The 17,615-nt window shown below is 48.2% G+C and overlaps 1 protein-coding gene across 2 annotated transcripts in view; it reads left to right on the forward strand.

Moving 5' to 3' along the window:
- Positions 1 to 16,312, forward strand: part of RBM19 (RNA binding motif protein 19) — a 1,396,549-nt gene extending 1,380,237 nt beyond the window's left edge. The window contains exon 25 of one of the 2 annotated variants that reach the window (XM_069619226.1): positions 15,645 to 16,312. The gene's annotated coding sequence lies outside the window, so the exon portion shown is untranslated. The remainder of the gene's footprint in view (positions 1 to 15,644) is intronic. The other variant, XM_069619227.1, reaches the window with a different exon arrangement.
- Positions 16,313 to 17,615: the final 1,303 nt, after the last annotated feature.

Below are 17,615 nucleotides of genomic sequence, written 5' to 3' on the forward strand. Positions count from 1 at the left end.
TGTCTCCGGTGGGGGGCAGGCTTGCTCTCCATACACATTCTGACGGCAGAATTTCACAGACCCCTGGATCCTCTCCGTAGTATCCATGGGGTACCACCTTCCTATCCCAGCCTCTCCTCCCCTCCACTCCCACAGGTTGGGATAGCAACTCTTTTGGCGGAAAGACGGTCGCTCGTAGAGAGCCAGGCAGTAGTGGAAGTTCCAGCCTCCCAGTGAGGCTTCGGCTTCTACGCCAGGATTTTCGTCATTCAGAAGAAGAACCAGGCGGGACTAAGAGTTGTTCTGGACCTTTCCACCCTCAACCTCTCCTTACCCTTGCAAAAATTCAAAATGGTTACGCCAGCTTTTATAGCGGATACATTGGACAGGGGAGATTGGATGTGCTCCCTGGACATGAAGGACACGTACGTATACGTCCCAATTTGGCAACCCCATCGTTCTTTCCTATGGTTCAGGATCATGGGCTACCATTTCCAATACAAAGTCCTTCCGTTTGGCCTCAACTCAGCCCCCAGGGTCTTTACCTCACTCATGAATGCTGTAGTGGCCCTCTTCAGAGCGCAGGTCCTCCAGCTATATCCATACCTCGATGACTCGCTTGTCAGGGCTAAATCTCCGGAAGCGGTTCCCCACTCTTCCCATGCCCTATGAACACACTGCATGACCTGGGCTTCTCACTCAACCTCAAGAAGTCACATCTGCAGCCTACGCAGACTCTGACATTCCTGGGACTCATTTGAGACACGTGCTTCGAGAGGGTTTTCCCATCGGAAGACAAGATCTCGGCCATCAAGAGGGCCGCCTTCCACTTCCTCAGCAGAGAGGTGACCTCAGCATGGTGGTACCAACATCTCCTGGGTCTACTAGCAGCGGTTCTGTTAGCCGTGCCGCACACGAGACTAAGGATGAGAAGGATTCAGCTGCAGTTCGCGGCCTCATGGAATCAGGAGCGAGGCTCGCAATCCGAGACTATAAACGTTCCTCCATCTCTCCACCCGGACCTAACTTGGTGGTCCATGGACTGCAATCTACGGACGAGCAAGCCCTTTCGGCCGCCCTCTCTGCAGGCCACCATCACCATAGACTCCTCGCTCGAGGGCTGGGGAGCCACCCTGTACGATCTCTCGGTCCACGGCACCTGGACTCGACAGGAGCAGGAATACCACATCAATTGGTTGGAGCTGAACACCACCTGGCTAGTGCTCAGAGCATTCCTACCACTTATCAAGGGCAAGGTTGTCCTCATCCAGACAGACAACTCGACCAGCATGTACTACGTCAACAAGCAGGGAGGCACCAGATCCCCTCCTCTGTGCAGACTGGCGATCAGGGGGAATGGGCCTTGGTAAATGAAATGTACCTCTCGGTAGTCCACCTCCCGGGGGAATCCAACCTGGAGGTGGACAGGCTCAGCAGGCTGGGAGCGGACAATTACGAGTGGCAGCTATAAAACCTCGTTATTCAGGAGTTCTTCAACAAGTGGGTTCACCCCAAAGTGGATCTCTTTGCCACCTGGCACAACAAGAAGTGTCCCCAGTTCACATCCTGGCAGGGTCAGGGCCTCAGCATTTCACCTCCAGTGGACCGGCATGAAAGCCTACGCCTTTCCGCCTACCCCCTTATCCACAGGGTAATTTGCAAGATCAAGGAGTCTCACCAACTCCTCTTCATTCTGATAGCTCCATGGTTTTCGGAACTACCCAGCCTCTTGGAGGTGCCCTCCATACACCTTCTGACGGCCCAGCACATCTTCTGGTGCTGCAGGAGGTCAGAATCATCCACCTCGTGCCAGGGAAACTAGCCCTCACAGCGTGGTACCTGAGCATGTAATGCTTCGGCACCTTAGCCTTTCACAGGTCAATCTGGAGATCATACAGGGCACCAGGAGCAAGGCCACCAGGGCCCAGTACAAAAGCAAATGGACCAGATTCTGCCACTGGGCAGACTCCAAGGGAATCGACCCCTTGGCCTGCAGTTTGGACGACGTGCTCTCCTTTTCGACGCACCTCGCTCATTCGGGCGTACAGGTGGACACCTGCTGCACATACCTTGCAGCCATCAGGGCTAACAGGAACTCGGAGGAAGGCATTTTTTACTCCTCCAACCCTATAGTCAAGAAACATCTGACTGGTCTCTCTAGGCTCTACCAGCCCATCAAGAGACTGCACCCTGTGTGGGACCTTAACATAGCCTTGGGTGCCCTGGCGCACAAACCATTCGAGCCAATGGCGTCCGTGGCAATTATGCTAGTCACCATAAAGACAGCCTTACTAGTCGGTCTTACCTCAGCTCGCAGAGTCAGCGAGATCCAGGCGCTGGTCGCCTCTAAACCATATACTACCTTTCACAACAACAAGGCAGTCATGCGGACGCACCCGGCATTTCTGCCCAAGGTTCCATCTGCATTTCATTTGATGTGATGCTGCTTTCTGACAGGTGGTTCTCAGGGACCTATTTGCTTAAGGAGCGACTCCTCTCCAACCTGGGGCTACAATCAGTTGTAATCGCCCATGCAGTATGGAGGAAAGGGGACGGGACGCAAGAGTAATTATAAGTTACTCACAGTAGTGACTAACGTACTCCTAGTCCATAGTCCCCTTTCCTCCATACGTCCCACCAACCTCCCCCCTAATAATACTGGTGTCATTAGGCAATGTTAAATCTATTGTCGAGGCGTCAATGTGGTCTGAGGTGTGGCGACGGAGGGCGGAGTCAGGGCAGCACATGCTCCCTGGGCAGCGCCCCCGCGCGCCTCTAAATTTAAAGGGGATAAAGGGTTTTTCAGGTGAAAAAGGGTCTGTCTCCCGTCGCCTGGAAGGGACGCACATACAGTATGGAGGAAAGGGGACTATGGACTAAGAGTACATTAGCCACTACAGTGAGTAACTTATAATTTCTGAATAATCACAAGGCATAGTAGGTTCATCCCCCTCTGCTCTTAAATATTATGTTGTAATGTATTTCCCACCCTTCCTCCCTCCGGGCGCTTTGAAACAGTATATTCTTATTGTATAAGCGCCTAACAAGCAAACAATAAATAAATAAATAAAGCATCAAAGACTGGTGCATCTAAGTAGACACTGTTAGAAACACACAGGAGTCCATGGATCAGACATCAAAGGAACCACCTTGCAAGGGTTGTTTTGGGGGAGGGTCCATCGGAAGGGCGCTCTACTCAGTCGCTATTAAATATTGCAGTAGGAAATGTCTGGTCTTGGGAATACTTTGGCATTTTAGGTACCAACAACCAGTACAGATTGGCACGCTCTGGCGCTATTTACTCTCGACAGCCTTTTGGATGCCAGTGTGCTATGCAAGTTGTTACTGATAGCAACTGTTTCTGATCAACCTCCCAGATCCTTGAGGCTTCACTACAGACCCGATCAACCGTAAAGTGCCAATGTGCTAATTTTCCTGGCCTTGCTGCGCATGCCTCTGTAAAAAGGACGGTTTCCTGAAAGTCAAGTGGTTGTCTTCAATGCGAAGTTGCTTAGGAAATAAGTTCCAGAGTTTTGGTGACCAGGTGTGAGAAAGAGGATACTCCTGCATTCTCCTGCTGAAGCTAGGAACTATAAATGAAGCTGTGTTGCTTGACCTTCAAACCCCCGGTTGGTGTGTAGTGATGGACATGATTATAAGGAAACTGGACCATTTACATTGTAAGTATGGTGGGCGATGCAGAGGTTTTTGAAGTGCACTCTTTTCTTGACCAAGAGCCATTGAATAATGTGCAGCACTGGGGATGTGTTTGTAACCTTTAATTTTAAGGAGTAGCTGCTGCAGTTAGTACTCTGAAGTTTTTCCATGAGGTATTCTGGGAAGCTGTGATAGAGAGTGGTTGCATAGTCCAGTCTTGACAGAACTAGTAACATCACTGTCATGGTCCTATAGGGAAAGGGCAGATAAGGTGGGATGCGTCGTATAGTGTGAAGTTGGAATAAGCAACTTCTGACAGTGGTTTTCATCTGTGATTCAAGTGTGAGGCCACTGTCGAATGTGGTTCCAAGGCCCTTTCCTGAGGATTATGGTACTGGGCATAGGCCTACCTCGTCAGGCCAAGGGATTCAGGTGGTGATTGATGCAGCTGCACTGCAGAACATGAGATTTGTTTTGGTGTGGTTAAGATTTAGTTTGTTTGCTATCATATAAGCGCTCACTTGAGGCTTGTTTTTAGGTCCGATGATGGTTGATGGTTTGTTTTGGAGTTTGTAGATTGTGTGTGCGTCATCTGCATAATTATAGCAGGTGAGACCAGTCACACTTGGCCTCAATGATGACGCCCAAAAAGGCCAAAACACATGTCTGGGGTTGCTGTTGGTACTCTTGTTGGTACTCTTGTTCAGAGGGTAATTGCCTACCACTTCAGTACTGGACAGAACTTGTGGGTGGGACCAAGTTGATATGCAAATTGATATTTCTTCTAATGGATTCTTTCCTCCCACAGATTCCTCATCAATGATATTCGATCAGCTGATTTTCGGAAAGCTTTCTGCCATCAGGGGACACAAAGCAGCTCTGCCACAATGCCTCTATCTGCCTCACGCCATACATGACATCAGGGCCAATATATATCGAGAAGCCACACCCATGACCTCAGTTCCTTTGTCTGTGCACTCTATCTGCTACAGGAACACAGCTAGTTTGAATTTTGCAAAAATGTCTACTTCGGCAAAGGCCTCTGGATTCAAGTCCTGCATAGATTGCGGTTGGCAAATGTTGGTTTCTGTCCGCCACAGGATCTGTGTATGCTGTTTGTGGGAGGGAACATGACATGATATGGCATTTATAACACACCAAGTGTTTCGAGACACAACAAGACAAGGAGGGGGAAACAGAGGGAGGACAAAACAACAATCTTATTAGGCCTCGTGTCATTCAGATCGCACAGGTGTGGGAAGTGGACGGGGAGAAGTGCCGAGATGGTGGGGGGGAGAAGCACAGGTAACTCAAAAAGTGAGGCCAGCGTGTGGCACATATGTGCAGAGAGAAGGGACTGTAGGGTTGCAGATACAGACCACAAGTGCTGGGGAGCCGTGAGGCAGTGCAGAGTGCAACTGGATATGCAGGAGCCTGGGCCCAACTTCAGAGGGTAGCCAGGTAACGTGCATGGAGCAGTTAGGACATCAGTAGGGGAGAGGAAGAGAGAAAGCGGAAGCGAAGAGGAAGGTCTTGGGATGCTTCTGGAACCAGAGGTGGTTCTGTTCAAGTTTGAGAGCGGCAGGGAGGCTGTTCCAGGTGGAGGCCCCAGCCGAAGACAGAGATCTTTCACCAACTCTCTGCTTGGAAAGGCGACTGATCCTCAGAGAGCTGAAGGTTGATGAGCGGAGAGCTCAAGAAGGGATATGTTTAGGAAGAGAGAGCTAGAGGTAGTGTGGTGTCGGGCTATAGAAAGCCTTGTGGACGAAGCAGAGGGTCTTGAACATGATCCTTGCCACCACTGGGAGCCAGTGAAGATTTCAGAGCTGGAGAGATACAATCCCTGGGCTCGAGGCCATGGACAAGTCCCACAGCCCTGTTCTGGATAAGTTGTAGAGGTTGGAGAGTAGAGGCAGGGAGATTTAGAACGAGGCTGCTGCAGTTGTCCAGCCTCGAGAAGACCAGAGCTCTGGAGACAGTGAGCTTCTGGAGGAAAGTGAGGAAAGGAAGAATACCTCTGAGGAGGTGCAGCTGATAGTTTAACTTCTTAGAGACATAAGAGATGTGAGGAGAGAAGGAGAGGGTGGAGTCGAAGATGATCCCAAGGTTCTTAGCCTCACAGGTAGGAGCAGGACGAGGGCCCAGAGTGGGTGGCTAGAGAGTGAGGGGAAAGGAGGGAGCTGGTGTACCGATGAGGAGGATCTCAGCCTTACTGGCATTGAGACAGCGATCATTGGCGGCACACCATTCCTGACTTGCGGCCAGACAATCTGGAATGAGAGAAGGAGCCGACGCGGCCGAGGGGAGCCTGAAAGAGAGCTGGGTGTCATCTGTATAACACTGAAAGTTGAAGCAGAAAGCAGCTATGCAGTGGGCAAGATATGCCCGGTGTTGGTTGTAAATCCAGGGAGAAAGGTTAGTCTCCTGGGGAACACCACAAGTAGAAAGAGAGATAGAAGAGAGGAAAGACTCCAGTTAGACCTAAGAGGGTCGGTCAGTGAGAAAGGAAGTCATCGAAAGCCAGGGCCTGATCGGTGATACCCAGGTTATCATGGAGGCGATTGTGCAGGTTGCCATGTTTCACTGTATCAAAAGCAGAAGAGAGATCGAGGAGAATGAGGACAGAAGGAAGGTTAGAATCCAGGTTAGAGGGCAGGTCTTCACGGGTGTTCAGCGGAGCAGTTTCTGTGCTTCTGGCAGCTCTGAAGCCAGATGGTGGTTGTGGAGACAACCAACAGATTCAGTGTGTAGATTAAACGGGGGGATGGCCAGCTTGTCCAAGAGTTTGTGAAGGAAAGGAGTGATGGAGATCAGGCGATAGTTAGCCGGAGAGGAAGGCTCGGCAGAGGGCTTCTTTAGAAGGATGTGCACAAGGGAGTGCTTAAGGGGCTATGGGAAGGTTCCAGAGGCAAATAAGTGATTACAGAAATCGTCCAAGGCTGGAGCAAGGGTGTCAATGTCGTCCTGGATGGACACGGGAGAACTTGTTTTGACGAGACTTTCATAGATCAGACTTCTCTAGAAACATTGTCAGGGGCAAACAAGGGCGAAGGAAAAGAGATGGCCACAGGTGGGCCAGGGGTGGAGGTGGAGGAGGAGGACGAAAAGGAAGAGAGGGTGGACAGAAGTTTTAGTGATGAAATGAGAAGCCAATGCCATACAGAGGGCCTGGGAGGGAACAGGAGAGGTAGACTACAGCAGGATTGGCCAGCTCCATGCAGATTTTGAAGAGTTCAGCCGAGTTGTTAAATGCCACAGATGCTAGCTTGGATATGGGCTCTCTTCTTGGGGAGGACGGAGAGTCTGTCTTGCCTTTGGAGCAGGTGGCAGGCCAGTTTGTCAGAGGGTGCACCCGATTCCCTCCACTTTCTCTCAGCCACCCTGCACTCGCGTTTGTGTGTGACGAGGTGCACTTGGATTTAGGCTTCAAGCGGACCCTCATGACAGGGGCAAGTACATCAAGAGGGTTAGAGATAGAGAGATGAAGGTTAGATAGGACTCAGGCATGGTGTGAGTCAGCCAAAGGTGCAGAAGGAGGAGAGAAAGTAGCAGCGAAAGCCTCAGCTGACACACACTGCATGGGTCGAATGACCGAGAAGGTAGGTGGCAGTGCTGGAGTCGGCTTGGCCTGAGGGGTAGAAAGAGAGAGGTAGGGGAAAGGAGAAAGTGATCACTCCAGGAGAGAGGAGTGGTGAGATGGTTGGAGAGGGGGTGGGGGGGTCTGATGAGATCAGAACATCCAGGGTGTGCCCTACAGAGTGATGCGGGTCAGAGGAAAAGAGAGAGAGAGAGAGAGACGTTGTGAAAGTGTCCTGAAGAAGGGCAGGTAGCATCCAGGTGCATGTTAAGGTCTCCAAGGAGGAGAAGTTGAGAGGTAGAGGCGAGCAGGGTGTAGGAGAGGTCTGCCCACTTAGAGAGGAAGGGGTGGACCTGGCCAGGCGGCCTGTAGATAATGGCCACTTTCAGAGAAAGGCTAGGAGACAGAGAGTCTGAAGACCAGGCATTCAAAGGAGTAGTCGTCCTGCATAGGAATTATAGAACCAGGGATCCACTCTGGAAAGATCAAGGCTACACCCCCACGGGATGGGGTTGGTTCTGGGTTCGGAGAGAATCTTGTAGCCATCAGGAAGGAGAGTGTCAAAGCTTGTCAGACCGAGTACATCCAAATCGAGTTCTTCCAGGAGACAGCTGATATCAGAGGAGTATGTGACAGCTGAGCGACATTTGAGAGTAGCAATGTGAAGCAGGTTTCCTCCTTTGAAGAACTTCAGTGGAGGGCTACATACCCCCTACTGAAACGTGCACCAAAGATGAGACTTGGTGCACCAAGATACAAGAAGCTTTGCTACATAACATTTTGCTGCTCCAAGCTAAAATTTAAAACAAAAAACTCAGCATCTCCACTGAATCACTTATACAGTCCCAGCCTTCAGCCGCAAATTCACACAGCATATTCAAATTCACCCCTCTATCCATCAACGAAGTAGAAAACAATAACCAGCCTCAAACCATCTAAATTCAAGTGGGACATCTGCCCCGCAAACATTATCAGAGAGGCAGCTAGAGATCTCACTCCCTTCATCACCACTTTCATAAACACATCATTTGAAACCAGATTGGTTCCAATTAATCTGAAGGATACCTGGGTCCTTCCACTATTAAAAATAACTAACCTTGCACGGATATTCCCACAAATTTCAGACCCATCACAACAGTATCATTCCTGCTGAAAATTCTTGACAGGGCCGCCTACTTACAGATACAGGAACACTTAGAAACCAACAATCTTTTGGGCCTGCAACAATCTAGGTTCAGACTTAGACATGGCTCCGAAACCACCTTAATAGACTTGAAAACAAAAATGGACGACCAAAAAGACAATGGAAGCTTAGCCCTCCTTCTACTGTTTGATTTAACAGCTGCCTTCAACCTTATCAGTCATGAAGTCTTGTGCAATCACCTAACCTCGTCAGCTCATTTCTCAGATAAAGCAACAGCCTGGATACAATCCTTCCTTGACAATAGAACGATGAGGGTCTTTGCACCAACTGTATCGGCCGATCCAGCTCTGGTAACTTGCGGTGTACCACAGGGGTCTTGCGTTACACCGACCGTGTATAATATTTTCACCAAGCCCCTGTTCGACGACCTTGACCATTTGGGTGTCACCTACACTAACTATGCAGATGACACCCAAATCCCTCCTGCCAATCACTGGGGATTACGACCTCGATAGAAAACTACTGAATAAAATCTTCATCATCCAGGCATGGATGGCCACACACGGCCTCTGACTTAACGATAAGACCAAGCTACTTCTTATTGGTTCCCAGACTAGAATAAAAATACTAGACAACTAGGTTAAATCCTTTAATCTAGTTGGTATTAATATATTGGTGTCTAAGGAAGTCAAAACACTTGGCGTCTATCTCGACTCCTCCTTGACCTTGACCAGACAAGTGAACGCAACAGCTTACATTTGCAAATTAATAAACGCCTGCAGACCTTTCTTGTCGACAGCAAGCTGCTCTACGCTAGGCAGAGCACTCATTTTATCCAAATTGGATTACTGCAACGTACTATAATTAGGAACCAACAAACAAAACCTAAAAAAAACGGCAAACACTTCAAAATAATGCGCTCAGATCTGCTCTCAACATACCAAGATCGCATCACATATCAGCTGCCAGATGCAATTCATAATGGCTATCAGTCAAAAACAGAATTACGTTTAAAACTTTAGCTCTCATCCATAAATGGCTGTCTAACTCAGCACCCAAATACCTGACATGTAAATGTATTAAAAGCCAATCAGACCAACCCACCAGATTTTCACAACTATGCTGTCTGTGTCCCTAGATTTAATCTACAGAAATCTGGGGGCAGCAGCTTCCGTGTTTTAGCATCAAAACTATGGAACTCTCTTCCCATAGCATTAAGAGCAAGAAAATGGGCACTTCACCCAGTAGACACCAAAAATGCCTTGTATTTCTTCCTGATAATCTCAAATCAGCTGTCAATTCCTACCTGATGTACCTGCACATACGGTGTATCCAACTTTTATATGACTACCTGTATATATGATGCATCTAATTCTATATAGCTCAATGTCTGTACATAAAACATGCATGTTCCTCGCTGTAACCTTGCACTGTAATTTTGCAACTATGTAACCTACGTAATGCGCCCAGATATCTGAGGGTTAGGTGCACTATATAAATAAACAAATCAATCAAATCAGAGGTACGCCCTGCGATAAGTGTTGCAGGTGCCCGAGCATGGGCAGAGGAGGAAGGAGGAGAAGGCAAGGTAGCCAGGAAGGAGGAGATGGGTTCCAGAGGGGTTTAGTTTATTTATAGAGTGCGCCTAACCCTCAGGTATCTGGGCGCTTAAGCTTACAAAGCTGTTACAAAGACAAATAGCAGTTGACTTGTGTTACATATCAAGTCTGGAAGTCTGGTGGGGGAAGAAGGAGGGAACAGGGTGGACGGAGAAGCAGCAGAGGCAGCCGTAGAGATGGCAGAGGATGGAGTTGACAGAGGAGCCAGAGAGGGGAAAGAAGGGACAGCAGAAGAAAGGAAGTTGATAATGCGCAGGAAGCGTCTATCAAAGAGGAGGAGGTTGGCCTGAGGGCCTTGATCCAAGACGCTGCAGTGTAAGTAGACATTAATGATGGTCTTGGAGGAGTGGAAGGTGGCCAGGAGGGCCTCTCACAGGGTGCCACCATTAATGTGTGAAGAGGAAAAAGGAGAGGGAACAGAGACCATATGGGGGGTCCATAGGTTTGGAGAGGCAATGACAAAGTGGATGTCGGTAAGGGTCTGTCTGGGGGAAGCACTGGTGTAGGTATCAGCGATAGGGATGCCTGGGTTGGAGACCAGGATGTCCCTTTTGAGATTCTTCCTGCCAAACTTAGTGAGGTGGATCGGATAGTCGATAGAAAAGCAGTTAGAGAAGAAAGGCAAGACAGAAAGCACCATAGCGGGTGCAGTGAGGAAGAGGGGGGCGGAGAGTAGAGAGGGGAAGGGCGAAATGTTGGGTAGAGGTAAGCATCGGGGAACTACTAGAGGGGGCACGGAAGAAGGAGAGGCACACAGAGGACAGAACAGCAGACAGAAAATCGGATGCAACACATAGACAAAAGTCAATCACCAAATGAACCTAGCAGCTAAGAGCTTGAGGGGTGCGCACGGACGAGTAGAGAGAGAGAGCGCTCGCGGCCTGAGTTTGTAGGGGACAATGTGACTTAAAATGTGCGGGGGATGCACATGGCCTAAGTAAGAGGTTGCGCATGTGGCCTAGACTTGGGATGGAGCGCACGCAGCCTAAGATGCAAGGGAGGGCGCATGGGTTAAGATGTGAAGGAGCACACAACCTAGGTTGCGAGGGAGCGCACACAAAACTGGGGTGCTAGGAAGCACAAGTAGGCATGGGCGGGTGGGGGTATGGGAGGACAGGATGCAGGGAAAAAACAATTCTGTGTAAGAGTGAGAAGGGGCACCAGGTCAGGGGGGTTGCGTGGAGTTTAGCAAGCTAACTCTCTCCACACCTTCTTACCTGGCGGCCGCAGAAGGGTGAGGTCGTCCACACTCACTGTCTACTCCGCAACCCCATTGCTGCCAAACAATTGCGTCGCTCAACACTGCAATCTTGTCCTGCGAGGGCTTTGCCGCAGAGGATCCGTACCTCGGCTCTTATGGGCACTGAAGTGTGGATGTAGCGAAGCGTGCTACGTATAGTCTGGCAGAGTCTCCTGCGCACCTGCGTCACTCAACACAGCTGCCTTGTCCTGCGAGGGCTTTGCCACAGAGGGTCCATACCTCGGTTCTTGTAGGCATGGAAGCATGGAGATAGCGAAGCGTGCTATGTATAGTCCGGCAGCGTCTCCTGTACACCTGCGTCGGTCAACACTGCGGCTTTGTCCTGAAACCCAAGACTGTGGTTTGTGTCATTTAGTGCATCCAACAGCTCTCCAGGCAGTGAAGCTCTTTGTCTTTTTTCACAAGAGACCTCATGCAAGGTATCTGAGCATTGGAAGGTATCGGAAGACCGGTACTGTGCCCGAAAGAAGAAAAGAAGGAGCAGCAGCACCACAAGTGGTCATGTTCTCTCAGCAGTACCTCTCTGCACCACTCTCCTTCCTCTTCGAAGAAGCAGAGTCACCACTCCAGAAGATCCCAGGAAGTGGCTTAACAGGTACCATTTCTCACGCAACCCCCCACCCTGGAGGAATGGAAGGCTTTAAGGTTGAAGATGGTTGGCATTTTTGTCAAGGCCCAAGTGCCTGCAGCTTCTGCCCGTGGGCCTGCACTGCCATCATCACCCACTACGCTTGGACAAGCTGGTAGGAATATTGGGAAGGACCTTGAACGCAAGCCTAAGAGTTTGGCTTGGTCTCCTAATGGTGAATAACCATCTCTGCTGCAACATGATCCTTTCTCAGGCATTGAGCAAGCAGCTCTGCCACCCTGTTCCTTGTTGTCATTGGCACCAGAGCTCCTCCGGAGTATTGCCCACTCAGGGGGCGTGTATGCTGTAAGTGGGAGAGATCTACAATGAAGAGGGTGATGTTCTCCCTCCTTTTGGGGGTGAACCACGTATGCCGTATGCCCTCAAGAAGTGATGGACTTCCCAGAGGAGTTCTGTGGTGAGGGGAAAGGGCTGTCGGAGCTGGCTCCCAACTTACAGGAGGCCATTGGTCTGGATACGTCCCCACAATTGGTCATTTTACCTGGAGCTGACCAAAGTGGTGGAAACACTAGGATTGTCAGTGCCTTCCAGGCCGAAGGTTCCGTTTGTACTTATGGACATCCTTGATGAAGATTCTCAGAAGGAGACCTTCTTGCCCTTTAACCTGGCAGTTGATGCTCTGATACTGGAAGCCTGGGAAAAGCCAGCCTGTCTGCAGTTGACTGAGACTTGGCAAAGAAACACCACGTGGGTCCTTCAGAACCTGTTTGAGGAATTGCCAGTCAAGTGTGTAGAAGCCATAGATTTTTGTATTTGTGTTTAACAATACAAATGATGTAGGTAATTTCATCCCAGAACGGGTGGCTGGTTAATCAGACCCGTCCTTCCATAAGCTCCATGCCAAAAGAATAGAACATACCTCTGCCCTGCTGCATCAGACTTCTGATCTGCAGCTTCTGTTCTCCAGTAGCATAGAGCAACTTAGATTTCAAAGGTACCCTGTTTAACAGCTGCTGTGATCGCCAAATCACTGGAGTGCAAAGCTAACATTTAAATCTGCATCTCTCTCTCCCAGAAATACATAAATATGAGAGTTACTAACATGGTGGCTATTGTAAACCTTAAATATAAGCCATACCAGAGTTTAGGGTATGTTGTTATTGTTCCTCACAATTATTAAAGCCAAATCTGATTGCTACCATACATGTTTTACAATGCAAGCCCAGTCCAGCTGTGGACAGGCTGTGTTTGCGGCCTCCGGGCTCATCACGTCCTATATGTGGTCGCACCTCCAGAGACAGTACTCTTTGCATGGCCTCTGCCTCTCAGGCCCCACTCTGCTCTGCTGGGCAGACGTCTCCCGCAGCGTCTGTTTTCTCCCACGCTACAGCCGGCTCCGCTGTTCAGCGTGGCTCTGCCAGTCGCCGATGTTCTCATGCCAGAGGCTGCTCACCTCGGTGTAGGGTTTTATTTTCCTGCATTCTAGGGTTGTTGGCCCTTTATTCTCGCTCTGAAATGGAAAAAGGGCGGACTGTTCACCACCGGCTGTCAAGCTTATAGGAAGTTCAGCACCACCTTGAGCCAAACACTTAGAGGTAATGTCACTGTTACTTTGAGTCCAATACAGATGTGATGTCAGTCTTTCTTACTCCTGTGTAGACAGATAACACTTTAGGTATAGGGAGTTCCCTGTGGGAATGGGAGTCCTTGTCCCCTGAAAGGGAGTCACTCCAAATGACATCTCTTTCCCAAACCCCTAGGGAGGGTTTTGCCTAGCTGGCTCACCTCCCTAGCCTCAAAGGGGGTAACCCCACCTAGGGAAGAATGGATGAAGTCTCCAGATTCGTCACTACTGCCAAAGAGCTGATCAGAGAAGGGTAGTTTTGAAGCGTTGGTACACCCTATTTTTTTATTGGGTGCCGATGGAGGCTTGGCCCATTATTATGCATATTGTTATGAATCAAGGCTTTCCCTTGATTCACACAAATAACTTGTGGCACTGAAGTGGGAGACTGGTGGTGGCTTCCCTGCACACTGTGTACAACATGCAGTGAGATGTGCTGTCAGCATGGAGATAAAAAAACACTTAATCAGCTGCAGGAAAAAGGCGCCACCCTACCTCACAACTGAGTAGCAGCATAGCTGCAATAGCACAGTGGTACAATTGTTACCTCCCATGTAAAGAGACACAGGTTCAATTCCCCATAAAGAACCTTGGGTACATTGAATTGGGAACATTGCTTCTCGCTGTCGTGTCAACTTTTAGCCTACTTTTCTAATGTACAGTATTAAAATACTATAACATTTTTATGCTATCCTTGCATAAGAGAAAACAGTAACCACTTAAATACCCAGAATGTGGCCGTCCGTGTACTGGGCTAGCCTGCCCTATTGCAGAGGATGTGAGTAGCCAAATCCTTGCGGCATTCACTAGTAAAAACATGTAGCACTGCAAGTGTTGCTGCAGCACTGAAGTGTTTAAGAGACAAGTCCCTTCTGTGTAACTCAGGGATCTAGTGTCAAAGGGAAATATCTAAATAAGTAAGATTTGTACACCTTAGACCTACTGAGAAACTAGGCTACACCTGCCGCATTTTTCCTTTTTGTACCTCTGGCTGGAATTTGTAAAGCAGCTCATGCAAGCGTTACTGATTGTATACTCACTGTGGGGTCAGTTGCTAAAGTCGTTGGATCTGTCCTCAGAAAGCTGCTTGTTGTGAATGCCCACTTCTCTTTCTTGTCCACATTTTTGGGCTGCCTTAATGGTATGTTCGTTAGGATGTGAAGCTATGGCATAACCTGCGTCAAAGATGAACTTACTTGTGACACTTGGGGCAGCATTATCACATCTTTTTTTGGCTCTAGTGTTCAGATGTGCTGGCGCATCTCATCACTTGCGCCCAAAAAAAAGGTGCGGCCCAATTCACAAAGGGCATCGGATGCGCTTATTCAGATTTCTTTTTTCCCCTCTATGTGCAAATAAGGCAGCGTTTCTGGGCATTTCAAAGCGCATCCCGAATTCAAAAATGGGATTCGCTTTTAAATGACCAGAAATGAGGCTCATCCCCATGCGCCTGTGAGAACAGCCGCAGTGGGAGGGATTTTCTGTTGTAAGTGTGACAGCCGCTGTTTAAACTGCAGCTGTCTCACCAGCATTTCCATCCCCCAAACAGGGCCTGTATCAGTGAAATGTGCTCTTAGCAACCACGTGTTTGCTTGGAGCCTGTCATACATTCAACGCTAATGCATGCAAGGGGGCTGGACAGGGCGTCTTTGCGCCACTGTCCCGCCTCTCGTGAATGCTCTGGTCACCTTTCAGGATAAAGTGAACTGCCCATTTCTGAAAGTAGCGCAAATGAAATGAGCGCGTTTTCTGCGCTCCTTTCAATTGCGCTATATTTTGAGACTCTGGCCATTTGTCTCCAATGGCGGCATCTTTTACAGAATGTGATACTACTGATCTTGCGGAATGATAAGGAAACGAGCATGACGGATCAAATCAATATGACTGAACATTGACCCCTATTCTCTTGAAAATACAAAATAGATGGATATCTATGATGGTGAAATGCTGTTACTGATAAGTAACCGTTAGATCTTCACTTAATTTTACAGTTCTCATATGGTGGCACCTCCCATGCACCTGAAATTAGAAGTGCAAATGTATCCTCTTAACTTTAGAGCCATTCTCTGCATGTAGCACAGTGGCGCTCCAGCGCGTCAGATGATTCCAGTAACTTTATCATGATCGTGCATTCAAATGCGGCATTGTTTTACTGTATGAGCGGATTCATGTTTCTACATTTCTTTATATTTAGGACACTTTCACGGCGCCTCGCAGCTTGGGCAGAAGCAATCTCCGTACAAAGATGGAAGGCAACGGAAAAGGGCTGTGCGCCAGAGCCCCTATAACAGCAACTGGTCCACCAGAGCTCGGCTGGCCTTAAGGATATCGTGCTAATGGACCTGCTCTGGATCACTGACGGCAATACGAACTTGGTGCAATGTTTTCAGGCTCTGTTACTTTGATCTGGCCGCGCTGGCCCTTTAAATCAGTGCACATTACAGAACATTTGTCCTATTTCGATGGAAGGTCTAGTGCATCTCGTTTTAAGACCATCTTAACACCGTAAAGAAAAAGTTATTTTTAAAAAAGTATTTTAAATGTGTTTGTTTTATATGTTTTATAATATGTCCTGAAAGAGAATTTATGATGCAACGATGAAAAGTACTGTCTATGTTCTTCATCAACCTTTTTGTTTTTTACAATGTGTATCCACTTGATAGTCGGTATCAACTCTAGACTTTTGTAATGCCACCTGTCCACAACATAGATTGAATTCAGCCACTCCCAAATGTAATATTAAAATGAAGAAGCCAATGCATTGCTCTGTGGACATATGTTCACGTTTTTGTGATTAGTCCTGATCAGGTGACTTGTTAAAACAAGACAAAGTAAATTAAGTTTTGACTATTTCGAACTCGATCATCCACGTTTCTGTGTTCTAATTTGTTCTGTTTTTGTTAACTGGCTCCCAGTACAGGAAGGCATTGCTTTCAACCTGCTTGCATTGCATGCAGAACCTTTGGTCCGCAGGTGTCAAATACTTCATTGGAAAAAGTAACCAACCACTATAATGAATCGAAGCTCTGCAACAACCAACCCGCTAAGTCGACCAACTCCCTGCAGGACAATATGAATGGGCCAAATCTTTACCATCAGGACAATGAACTTTGGAACAAATGCCTACTTGAGTTGGTACTGCAGCATACCCATCCTTGGTTCGGGAAGGCACAAAAAGATTTGTATTCCACCAGGCCATCTCAGCCTAGGCTCTGCCCAGCCCTGCATATAAATGGTGTACCAATAACCTTTGCTCTCTAAATGCCAGCACATAATCCAAACAAAAAAGGAAACAACGGATACATAGGAGCCCTTATTTCCACCTACCCTCTCCACTGATATATTTGGATCAACAGTACGAGCATACCAATTCCAAAAGAAGGAGCTGTATTGCCATTACGGCCTGTGACGAAGAGACACTTTAGGGTAAAAATGCCTCCTTTAATGTGTATTAATGACTTTTCTGGCCACTGGTGGTGGCTTCCCTGCACTCTGTGGACAACATGCAGTGAGATGTGCTGTCAGCATGGAGATAAAAAAACACTTAATCAGCTGCAGGAAAAAGGTGCCACCCTCCCTCACAACTGAGTGGCAGCATAGCTGCAATAGCACAGTGGTACAATTGTTACCTCCCATGTAAAGAGACACAGGTTCAATTCCCCATAAAGAACCTTGGGTACATTGAATTGGGAACATTGCTTCTCGGTGTCGTGTCAACTTTTAGCCTACTTTTCTAATCCTTGAGCTCCTTCTATGTACAGTATTAAAATACTATAACATTTTTTATGCTATCCTTGCATAAGAGAAAACAGTAACCACTTAAATACCCAGAATGTGGCCGTCCGTGTACTGGGCTAGCCTGCCCTATTGCAGAGGATGTGAGTAGCCAAATCCTTGCGGCATTCACTAGTAAAAACATGTAGCACTGCAAGTGTTGCTGCAGCACTGAAGTGTTTAAGAGACAAGTCCCTTCTGTGTAGCTCAGGGATCTAGTGGCAAAGGGAAATATCTAAATAAGTAAGATTTGTATTATTCATCTAGAATGGCGCTGGTCCAGGCATTTCATGGTGGCACAGAGCTTACAAAGAAGCTCCGCGCTCTGTCTCGTAGGGCATAACATTTCACAGTTATGGTCAAAGCGATAGGTTATCACGGGAGCCATTGC

This window comes from Ambystoma mexicanum, chromosome 10 (assembly GCF_040938575.1).
Source record: "Ambystoma mexicanum isolate Mex_15411 chromosome 10, UKY_AmexF1_1, whole genome shotgun sequence".
NCBI lineage: Eukaryota > Metazoa > Chordata > Amphibia > Caudata > Ambystomatidae > Ambystoma > Ambystoma mexicanum.